The sequence below is a fragment of the Ctenopharyngodon idella genome, chromosome 2, assembly GCF_019924925.1.
Source record: "Ctenopharyngodon idella isolate HZGC_01 chromosome 2, HZGC01, whole genome shotgun sequence".
NCBI lineage: Eukaryota > Metazoa > Chordata > Actinopteri > Cypriniformes > Xenocyprididae > Ctenopharyngodon > Ctenopharyngodon idella.
Genome location: NC_067221.1, coordinates 41,787,483 through 41,798,225, shown reverse-complemented (window position 1 = coordinate 41,798,225; position 10,743 = coordinate 41,787,483). Strand labels below are relative to the sequence as shown.

The window sequence follows — 10,743 nt, the reverse complement described above, 5'->3', positions numbered from 1 at the left end:
TACAGATTAAAAGAAAGTGAAAAATTCAACATAGACAATTGGTGTGTACCTTGTAGTCATACTCCTATCCGTCCAATTCCCTTCTTTAGCTGTAAAAATTGTGATAATGATGTTAAAAATTTAAATTTGAAAGTATCTTAAGAACTTAAACTTGAAATAACACTGTTAGAGTCGCACTAGCTGTCCATAAGCTTGAAATTATTTTTTTAGTTTCTGCCTATAATTGCACATTGATTGAAAAATGTGTTACAGAAGCAATAATTTCTTCAGTTTTATGATTTACAATTGTGTGGTTTTCTGTAGTTTCAGTAAAAGTGAATATAAACTAAAAATGTAACCATGTAACCAATGTTCCCTGAGAACAGGGAACGTGATGCTGCTTAAAACACGCTAGGGGAACGCCTCCACGTGAACCGGTGTCTAAAAACAAATATCCAATCTTGGCAATATCATATTGACTGGCGACAGTATATAAGGGGTGCCCAGATAACATGTCATCCACTTATCGTCTGAAGGGACTGTAAGCAGGCGGGCCCCGATGCGTGGCAAAGAGATGCAGCGTCTCGTTCCCTGTTCTCAGGGAACCATGGTTACATACGTAACCTGAGACGTTCCCTTTCGAAAGGGAACTCAACGCTGCGTAAAACACGCTAGGGGAACGATATACCTACGCTGCCATGCTGAGGGGAGTGCATGCCAACGCAATGGCAGTGACAACTGTCAGAATCCGGCAAATTCAAATGAAACGCCAGACCCACTTACCCTACGGGTCACATCTGGGCTGTCAGTGACAGCGCTCCCAGCAGTCCAAGATTTACAAGATTTAAGGCCTGCCAAGGCCGCACAAAGGCCTGGAACCAACAGATTAGAAAGGGCACAAAGCATTCAGCACATGCTCTCACCACACACATGGATTTTAAAAAGCGCACAAAGCACTCTGCGCATGCTCTTACCATACACATGGAATTAGAAAGGTCAAAAGCACTCCTTTTACCATGTATACGGATTTTAGAAAGGGCACAAAGCACTCGGTGCGTGCCCTCTTCTCCACAACATTTTACTTCATACAGAAGGGGTTCCTTTAAGGGAGCGTGGCTAGGGGCCCGACGGACCCACAGCCAGTCACTTCACAGGGGACACGGTCACCCTGAATACCGCCAGGGAGGCTGACCCAGTTACTAGCTGTACTAGTAAATTAATCTGCCTACCACCTGTCTGTTTCTACAGAAACAGAGTCTCCGATGCAGAAGTCACATGAAGAGACATCCAGAAAGAGGGTCTGCGAAAGGGTTGTAACCAACTCAGACCGGATCTTAGAGATGGGCATCCTGGAGAGCAGGACTCAGCAAAGCACTATCGACCCTTGCAATTGAGGGGAGTATATCTGCTCGATCCTAGGATCTACAAAGCACCTATGTTTCAAGGCGCTAAGGAGGCCGTGCACTCTGAAAAATGAGGACCCCCATGAGGGGAATGCTCACAACCTAGGGGCTGATCTAATCGGGAGGCCTCAAGGGAAGCCTTCGACCTATGACCAGCTTAGGGAGCTAAGTACTCAAATCTACTCTCAGAATGAGAGGAGTCCCAAGCTCGACCAGGCTATAGGCTAGGAAAACGAAGATGAACAATATTAGCCAAGTCTCAGGAAGTCCAGTTTTATTAAAAGGCCAGCCATCACACTGCCAGCAAGCAGAGTACTTCAGTAAAGCACCCTTTTTACAAACATGCGGCAACATATCCTGAGGAGGCCCACTTGGGCCTACTACTCTAGATGAACATGGCCATCAGCTCGTGACACCCACTAACAATAAGACCTTGCTGACCGATACCCAACCACAATGGATTCGCATCAGGGTGGCCTACAGCGGCCAGCTACCTGGTATCAAGTCTTAACTGACAGAGAAGATACCCGCATCATGGGAATTTCGGTTCCAGGGGACCCTAAGGTCACCCACCTCAAACACACTGGCTGAAAAAGGTTGACTGCCAGTTACCCACGTTGTTGGGGGCTCGCCATAGAGAGGCCTGCTAAGGCCTACTATCTGAAAGCAAACGTACGTGCTTCTACCAGAGAACCCATACTGCTGGGAACTACCCTTCAAGGTGGCCCGCTAGGGCCAGCTACCTGGCAGCCAGTTCAACATGGCTAAATGAAGCAACATTGATGTGGAGCACATCTCCAGGGAGGCCTGTCTAAGGCCAACGACCTGATAGCAAGACGTTGCTCTAAATACCCATAGGGGACTCGCCTGCTGAGGCCACAACCAACGGCAAGTCTTGCTGCTAGCACACTACTGGGGACTCACTCGCAAGAGGCCTGTTAAGGCTTGCTTGTCTAACAGCAAGTCTAGCTAGCTGCTAAACACTCCCCAAGAGACTGGGGCTATCTAACAGGAAGAACTACCAGGGCCTGACTACCTGCCAAACGCCTCTGCTAGCTGTCGCAAGACCCAAAGTGCTGGTGACAACTCACAAGGAGGCCTACTAAGGCCAACTATTCGGAGCATGTCTTATTGCTACCACATCCACACTGATGAGGGCTCACCACAGAGAGGCCTGCTAAGGCCTACTATCTGATAAAATACCCCAAAGCTACCAGAAACCCGTTTCATGGGGGCTGTACACATGGAGGCTTGCTAAGGCCACTAGCTGACAGCACATATGCTGGCTGCTAGGAGCCCAACATGGTGGGGACTCACACTGAAGGGAGGTCTGTAAAGCCTACTGCCCTATAGCAAGTCTAGTAGTAAAGATAGTGAATAAACAGCGCCTAAGCCTGGGACCTATCACATTGCTCACAAGCAGTGCACTCAGTAAAAACCACCTTTACCCTCTAAGCGAAGGGAGTACAACATACGCCAGATGCCTTGCAGGAGGCCCATTTGGGCCAACTACTCCAGACGAACACAGGCGTCAACTCATGGCAATGCTCAGGCTACAAGGGAGTGTACTAAATGACCAGCCTGAAATGAAGGTCAAATACTGCTCAATCTGAGCCACAACGGTGAAGGGCAGACAAAAACCTGAGCTATAAGTGAAGGACTCATATAAAACCTTGTATTTAACAAGGGAGTACGGTTCGCACGACCCTGAGAATGCTACAGGGTGAAGGCATACCATAGTGACTCCAAACATGACAGAAACAGTATCTGCGCTCAGCCCTAGGGGAATGGGGGCCTGTTTTCTAGAAACGGCCACACAAGATCAACCCAACGCATGAACGTCAGTTCAGCAGGCTTAGAAGAGTCAAGCTAGGGCCTAACAGTAACTAGATTCTGAAAAGCAGGGCCAAAACAAAGAGCAATTATTTCTATTTGCAAAGAAAAAGGCCTAAACCGCCTATTCTGCCTCTACACCAGCCTGCATTAAAGAACCCCACTGCAGGAGGGGGCGGGCCTTGAGAGGAGGCTGGCGCTAGGGATGCACCAAAGGCAGAAATGCATAGCAGACTGCCCAAAAATTCCTAGCACTAGGCCTAGGCCAGCTACCAAGATGGCCCTAATGAGGGCCAGCCCAAAGCATAGATCTACCTGGCGCTCTATAGAGCAGCAGCCTCACAGAATAACTCTCACCAAGGAGAGGAGGCACAATCACTAGCTGAAACCGCTGAGGTGGCAGTTCAAAACTCCATTAAAACCTTAGCTATCCTAGATAATGTAGGAGTGATGGTAATGTCAGGTGGCCCCGAGGGCCGACGCTGGACATTTAATCTATCTGAAATCAAGCGCTTATCTCTGTATACTAAAAAACCGTTTGTAAAAAAGGAGACAAACTACTCTAATCTGAGGTGGCTACCAAGGCGGCCAGCAAAGGGCCAGCCTGCAACAGAGCAGCGGCTTCAGATCTACCCCAAAAATAATTAATTTGGAGGAAGCCAGCTTACTCCCCAAAGAGAACATAAAGAGTAGCGGTCTCGCCAGAGAGCCCATATTATTTTTATTTATTTGCAACCAGCAAGACCAGCAAAGACTCTTAAAACATATATGCATCTATGTATATATATATACAGGTGCTGGTCATATAATTAGAATATCATCAAAAAGTTGATTTATTTCACTAATTCCATTCAAAAAGTGAAACTTGTATATTATATTCATTCATTACACACAGACTGATATATTTCATATGTTTATTTCTTTTAATTTTGATGATTATAACTGACAACTAAGGAAAATCCCAAATTCAGTATCTCAGAAAATTAGAATATTACTTAAGACCAATACAAAGAATTCCTTTTAGAAATCTTGGCCAACTGAAAAGTATGAACATGAAAAGTATGAGCATGTACAGCACTCAATACTTAGTCGGGGCTCCTTTTGCCTGAATTACTGCAGCAATGCGGCGTGGCATGGAGTCGATCAGTCTGTGGCACTGCTCAGGTGTTATAATGAGCCCAGGTTGCTCTGATAGTGGCCTTCAGCTCTTCTGCATTGTTGGGTCTGGCATATCTCATCTTCCTCTTCACAATACCCCATAGATTTTCTATGGGGTTAAGGTCAGGCGAGTTTGCTGGCCAATTAAGAACAGGGATACCATGGTCCTTAAACCAGGTACTGGTAGCTTTGGCACTGTGTGCAGGTGCCAAGTCCTGTTGGAAAATGAAATCTGCATCTCCATAAAGTTGGTCAGCAGCAGGAAGCATGAAGTGCTCTAAAACTTCCTGGTATACGGCTGCGTTGACCTTGGACCTCAGAAAACACAGTGGACCAACACCAGCAGATGGCATGGCACCCCAAACCATCACTGACTGTGGAAACTTTACACTGGACCTCAAGCAACGTGGATTGTGTGCCTCTCCTCTCTTCCTCCAGACTCTGGGACCCTGATTTCCAAAGGAAATGCAAAATTTACTTTCATCAGGAACATAACTTTGGACCACTCAGCAGCAGTCCAGTCCTTTTTGTCTTTAGCCCAGGCAAGATGCTTCTGACGCTGTCTGTTGTTCAAGAGTGGCTTGACACAAGGAATGCAACAGCTGAAACCCATGTCTTGCATACGTCTGTGCGTAGTGGTTCTTGAAGCACTGACTCCAGCTGCAGTCCACTCTTTGTGAATCTCCCCCACATTTTTGAATGGGTTTTGTTTCACAATCCTCTCCAGGGTGCGGTTATCCCTATTGCTTGTGCACTTTTTTCTACCACATCTTTTCCTTCCCTTCGCCTCTCTATTAATGTGCTTGGACACAGAGCTCTGTGAACAGCCAGCCTCTTTTGCAATGACCTTTTGTGTCTTGCCCTCCTTGTGCAAGGTGTCAATGGTCGTCTTTTGGACAACTGTCAAGTCAGCAGTCTTCCCCATGATTGTATAGCCTACAGAACTAGACTGAGAGACCATTTAAAGGCCTTTGCAGGTGTTTTGAGTTAATTAGCTGATTAGAGTGTGGCACCAGGTGTCTTCAATATTGAACCTTTTCACAATATTCTAATTTTCTGAGATACTGAATTTGGGATTTTCCTTAGTGGTCAGTTATAATCATCAAAATTAAAAGAAATAAACATTTGAAATATATCAGTCTGTGTGTAATGAATGAATATAATATACAAGTTTCACTTTTTGAATGGAATTAGTGAAATAAATCAACTTTTTGATGATATTCTAATTATATGACCAGCACCTGTATATATCTCTTTTTAGAAAATTGTTCTAGCCAACCTGCATGGACTTCAGGGCCCTAAACTATTATATTTTAATAAAGATAAAATAAAACTTCCTTCCTAATTTAGATGAATGCCCAAGCACATCCTACACAGGGAACAGTGGTCTAAAGAAATACATTAGTATTTCAAATAGATACAAGACCTGGTAACCGTTCCACCTGCAGCCACAGGGTGGCGACCTCCACCATAGAAACATGGTGTCCTCCACCCTTGCTTGAAAGGATCTTCAACAGCCACAGGCCTGATGTAAGAAGTGCCTGGGGTTAAAGGGATAGTTCACCCAAAAATGAAAAATTTGATGTTTATCTGCTTACCCCCAGCACATCCAAGATATAGGTGACTTTGTTTCTTCAGTAGAACACAAATGATGATTTTTAACTCCAACTGTTGCGGTCTGTCAGCCTTATAATGCGTGTCAATAGGAACTTCGTCTATAAGAGTAAATAAAACTTGCATAGACAAATCCAAATTAAACCCTGCGGCTCGTGACGACACATTGATGTCCTAAGACACAAAATGATCATTTTGTGCGAGAAACCGAACAGTATTTATATAATTTTTACCTCTAAAACACCACTATGTCCAACTACGTTCAGCATTCGGTTAGTGAGGTCTGAACGCGCTCTGACAATGGAAGTGATGTCTCGCACTCATTGAAGTATAAGCGCGAGACATCACTTCCGTTGTTTTTTCAGAAACTGCATCTGAAGTGGCACACTGTACAGGTAGGGTGAATTCAGGTTGATTGGGACACTTTTTCCAATTCATCCCAATGGCAAAAAACGTCTCGGTTACGACTGTAACCTTAGTTCCCTGAAGAGGGAACGAGACGTTGCGTCGAGAATGACGCTGTGGGAACGCTCTGCATGATTGCGTAGTGAAGCACCTGTGAAATCAGTCCAATGGCATGATGGAAGGTGGATGACGTCATGACCAGGAAGCTATAAAGTGCACCCAGACAAACAATGTCAGCTTCTGATAGGCCGAAGCAAGTAGATCACAGGCACGCCGAAAGTATGGCAGGGCGACACAGGGAACTCGCGTTGCATCGAGAATGACGCTGTGGGAACATTTATACCCACGCAGCTATAATGACCAGTGCCTGTCTTGTGTGAAATCAGGCGAGCACAGCTAAGACAAAGCAACTGGGATCCAGGGGTGAAGCCCAAATCTAGGTTGTAAAACTTGACTCGAATGTGTGTGGAAAGGACCAGCCCGCCGCATCACAGACCTCCTGTAAGGATACCCCTATTAAAAGGCTTTCAAAGCTGCCATACTCCTGATCTAACGCACCACAAAGGAAACACCAATGGGTTTCTCCCCAAAGACACCGCCCAAAGGTGCGGGGTAAGCAGCTAGGCCATCACGTAAACCCTTAAAGTGGAGGGGGACAACCCTGCAGAGAATCGATTCTGCAGAAATTCCAGCACTGTACCAGCTGGGTAGTAACTGGATCCCGCTGAGCTCTAAAGTTAGCGTGGTCTTACAACCTCAGTTGAGAGACCTGAGTCTATGAGTTGGGCCTCCTCAGAGGCCAAACCAACACTTCCATAACTCTGCTCTCCAGAACTCCCGGGAATAGAACGATCAGGGAAACCATGTACAGACACAGCCTCAGCCACGTCTGCACCTCCATATGAGCTCCACCACCTCGGGGTGGAGTCTTCATTCCCCGGGCCTCAGCCCCTGTCTCGAAAGGATGTCTACTCCCTAAATCTGTCATCATCACCAGGCAGGTGCCAGGAGAAAAAATCCGTCCACAGACTCTGAGCGACCAACCATGTTCGCTTCCCAGCCCGTGAGGGAAGCAACTGTCGTAAGCGTTACGCGACGACAAGGAGCTCCCAGCACAGGACCCTGGGACAAGAACCAAGACCTCTTCCACATAACCAAAGTACGAAGCACCTGCGCGTAAACTTGATCATGCGGAATAGGTTGCCCCTCAAAGAAACCCCTTGGTCTTGAGCCACTACTGCAAAGGTCTTATGTACAGCAGGCCAAAAGGTATCCCGTTAGAAGCAGCTGCCATCAGACCAAACAGTCTCGCAACTGTTTGACAGTGAGTGACTGGCCTAGTTATCTTGCACATGGCTGCGTGGATCGAACTGATATGAGCAGGAGAAAGACGTGCTTGCATCGTCATCTAATCCCACACCACGCCTAACAAGTGGTCCTCTGACATGGAGAAAGCACACTTCTCGTTGCGCTCAGCCTTAACCCCCCATACTTTCATGTGGGCAAGGATGACATCTCGATGCCGATCCGCCATCTGATCACACATTGAGCCAGAAACATGGATTGACAAGACTAGGCTGAAAGGAAGAACCTAGTACTGGTATGCTTTGTCCCCAAAAGCAACCCGAGGAACTTCCTGAGTTGAGGAAGGATGGAATATGGGATTATGCTGTCCAAAAGATGCGTGTGACAAACCAGTCCTTGGATCTGATTATGTCCCGATTCGCCTCAGCGCACAGATCAAAACTGGACTCAACCCCCCCATCCTTTTTTGGAACGATAAAATACTGGCTGTAAAACCCAGACTCTGTCATGAGAAGGAACACATTTTAATGATCCTCTTCCCCAGCAAAGTTTTATCTCCTGTTCCATAACCAGAGCCTGCTCAGGGCCTACCACTGAGGACAGGAACCCCCAAGTGCAGGACCCATTGAGATATATTGGCAGTCTTCCATGCTGTCAAAATTTACTAAGGGAACCAGTCTCTCGAGACTGGCCTCCGGAGTTTCTGAGTAGCCATTTCGGTGCCCTGAAGTGGATGACTGGCAGGGAACAACCGAAACTAGAACTCGCTGGAGACCACTGCGCCCCAAAGCACACGAGCTGGTAGAGTTGGCAGAACGGCCCCCTGATGGCCCCGAATGGAAATGGGCACTGTATAGTGAGGTGTTAACCACTTTCCCCCCGAGGCCAAGAGAACCAGCCTCTCGAGACTGGTCTCTGGTATTACTCAAGCAACCAATTTGGTGCCCTGAAGCGGCGAACTGGCAGGGAACAGCCAAATTGATTGCTGTGAGACCCTCTGCAGAGGGGGCGAGCATCCTACTGCCTCTGTTTCTGGGCGGACACTGAGATATAGGCTCACTGGAGACCACTGCGTCCCGAAGCACATGAGGTGGCAGGATTGGCAGAATGGCCCCCCAGCGGGCACCGAAAGGAAATGAGCATCGTGTCATGAGGTGTCGACCACTTCCCCCCGGAGGGGACTGCCCTCACGCAGCCTTTTTGGAGATAATGACGGTCCTCAGATCCATCTTACCCTGAAAAGACTTCGTACTAAGAGAACTAGCCTCTCGAGACTGGGCTCTGACATAACTTGAGTAGCCAGTTCTGTGCCCTGAAACGTGAGACCGGCAGGGAACAACCGAACTAGAACTTGCTGGGGACCTCTGTGCCCCAAAGCACCAAGGTGGCGGGGTTGGCAGAAGGCACTGAAGGGAGATGGGCACCGTAAAATGAGGTGTAATCCATTTCCTCCAGAGGGGATGCCCTCAGAGGTCTGACACCACTGATGTCAGAACCTCTTCACCGAAGCCTTCTTCGCGATAACGATGATCCTCAGATTAATTTTACCCAGAGGAGACTTCAGCTAATAGCGCCAAAGGCAGATGGGCACCGTATGATGAGGTGTTATCCATTTCCCCCGGGAATTCACCATTCAATTCCTCAGAATTAAATGCAGCCAAATCAACCAGACAAGTAAACACGGTCTGGACTAAAGGCAGAATACAGTGAATAAAACAGAATGGTCTGGATGAAAGGCTGAATATAGTGTATTAATACAGATGTCTAACTTCTGAAGTATTTACCATTTAATTTCTAAAAAATTATATACCTGTCTGTGTAATAACTGTAACATTTTCTGGCTAGTTTACTTTAGTTTTTCATAATACACATGCTTTCACCCAAACTGAATAATTAAACACAAGTTAAATCTTCTATAAATATTTTAATTCTTAATTTTTTCTTACATACTCCAATTCTTGTTAAAACACACTAGACATGCTTATTCTGTGCATTTTGAGCACTTTTTGTGTGAAATCATATTTATTTTTTTAATTTGTCCATCAAAAATATACTTACTTTAATTGAGCATGGCTCCTGCTTGACGCAAACAAGCTGCTCCGTCTTCCGGTGTGAATGCACTCATTGGTTAACATGCATGCCGAAAATATGTGCTGCTCACGTTTTTGTCTTATATTAATATAATATGATATAGTTTAGCAATATCACACGAGCAAGAGTGCTGTGTTTTCCTGAATATCTGCATGATTGCAAATGTGATATTGATTACATACAACAGTTCAATAATCAAGAAGTTAACTTTGTGTTAGCCTACATTTTAGACACAATATTGTCAATATATTCTTTGCTCATGAATCCATGTTCTTTAGCGCATCAAGTGAGCCAATGATGAATGAGCATTTGAATGAATCGTTGAATAAATGAATGATAACTCGCTCATTTTAACATTAGTACCCATTTAAAACTCAATCTCATATGATTGTTTTAGCAATTCAAACTGCATTCATGCTGCCCCTCTGAGCTGCATTAAACAGTCTGTGTAAACCTGTACAGTAAGTGCCACTTCAGATGCAGTTTCTGAAAAAAAAAGTTAGATTAAAAAAATTATAATTACAATAATAATGTATTATTTTGTTTGCTTTATATCTTGCAGCTTTAGTCATAATTTTACTGTTGTTGACAGACATGTTACAGCAAGACAAAAACAGTTTATAGTTGTATAGATTATTTGTATTGTCCTTTTGAATGAGTGAATGAATGAACAAACAAATGAATTAGTTGTGGGTTACATGAACACAAGCCCTTGACAAGCAAATCAATGTTTCATTGGATAAAATTGTGCATGTTTACAAACAGTTCTTACTCATAAACAGCAAGCTACGTATTTATAATTCTCTGCTGAATGTTTTATGATCAACCATTTGTCCTTATCAGGCAAAACATTGAGGTTGTTAGTTTATATTCACTTTTACTGAAACTACAGAAAACCACACAATTTTAAATCATAAAACTGAAGAAATTATTGATTCTATAACACATTTTTCAA

The 10,743-nt window shown here is 45.1% G+C and overlaps 1 protein-coding gene across 1 annotated transcript in view; it reads right to left on the bottom strand.

Moving 5' to 3' along the window:
• The window catches only part of LOC127501752 (phospholipid scramblase 2-like), a 40,733-nt gene that overhangs the window by 23,790 nt on the left and 6,200 nt on the right, over positions 1–10,743 (bottom strand). The window lies entirely within an intron of this gene.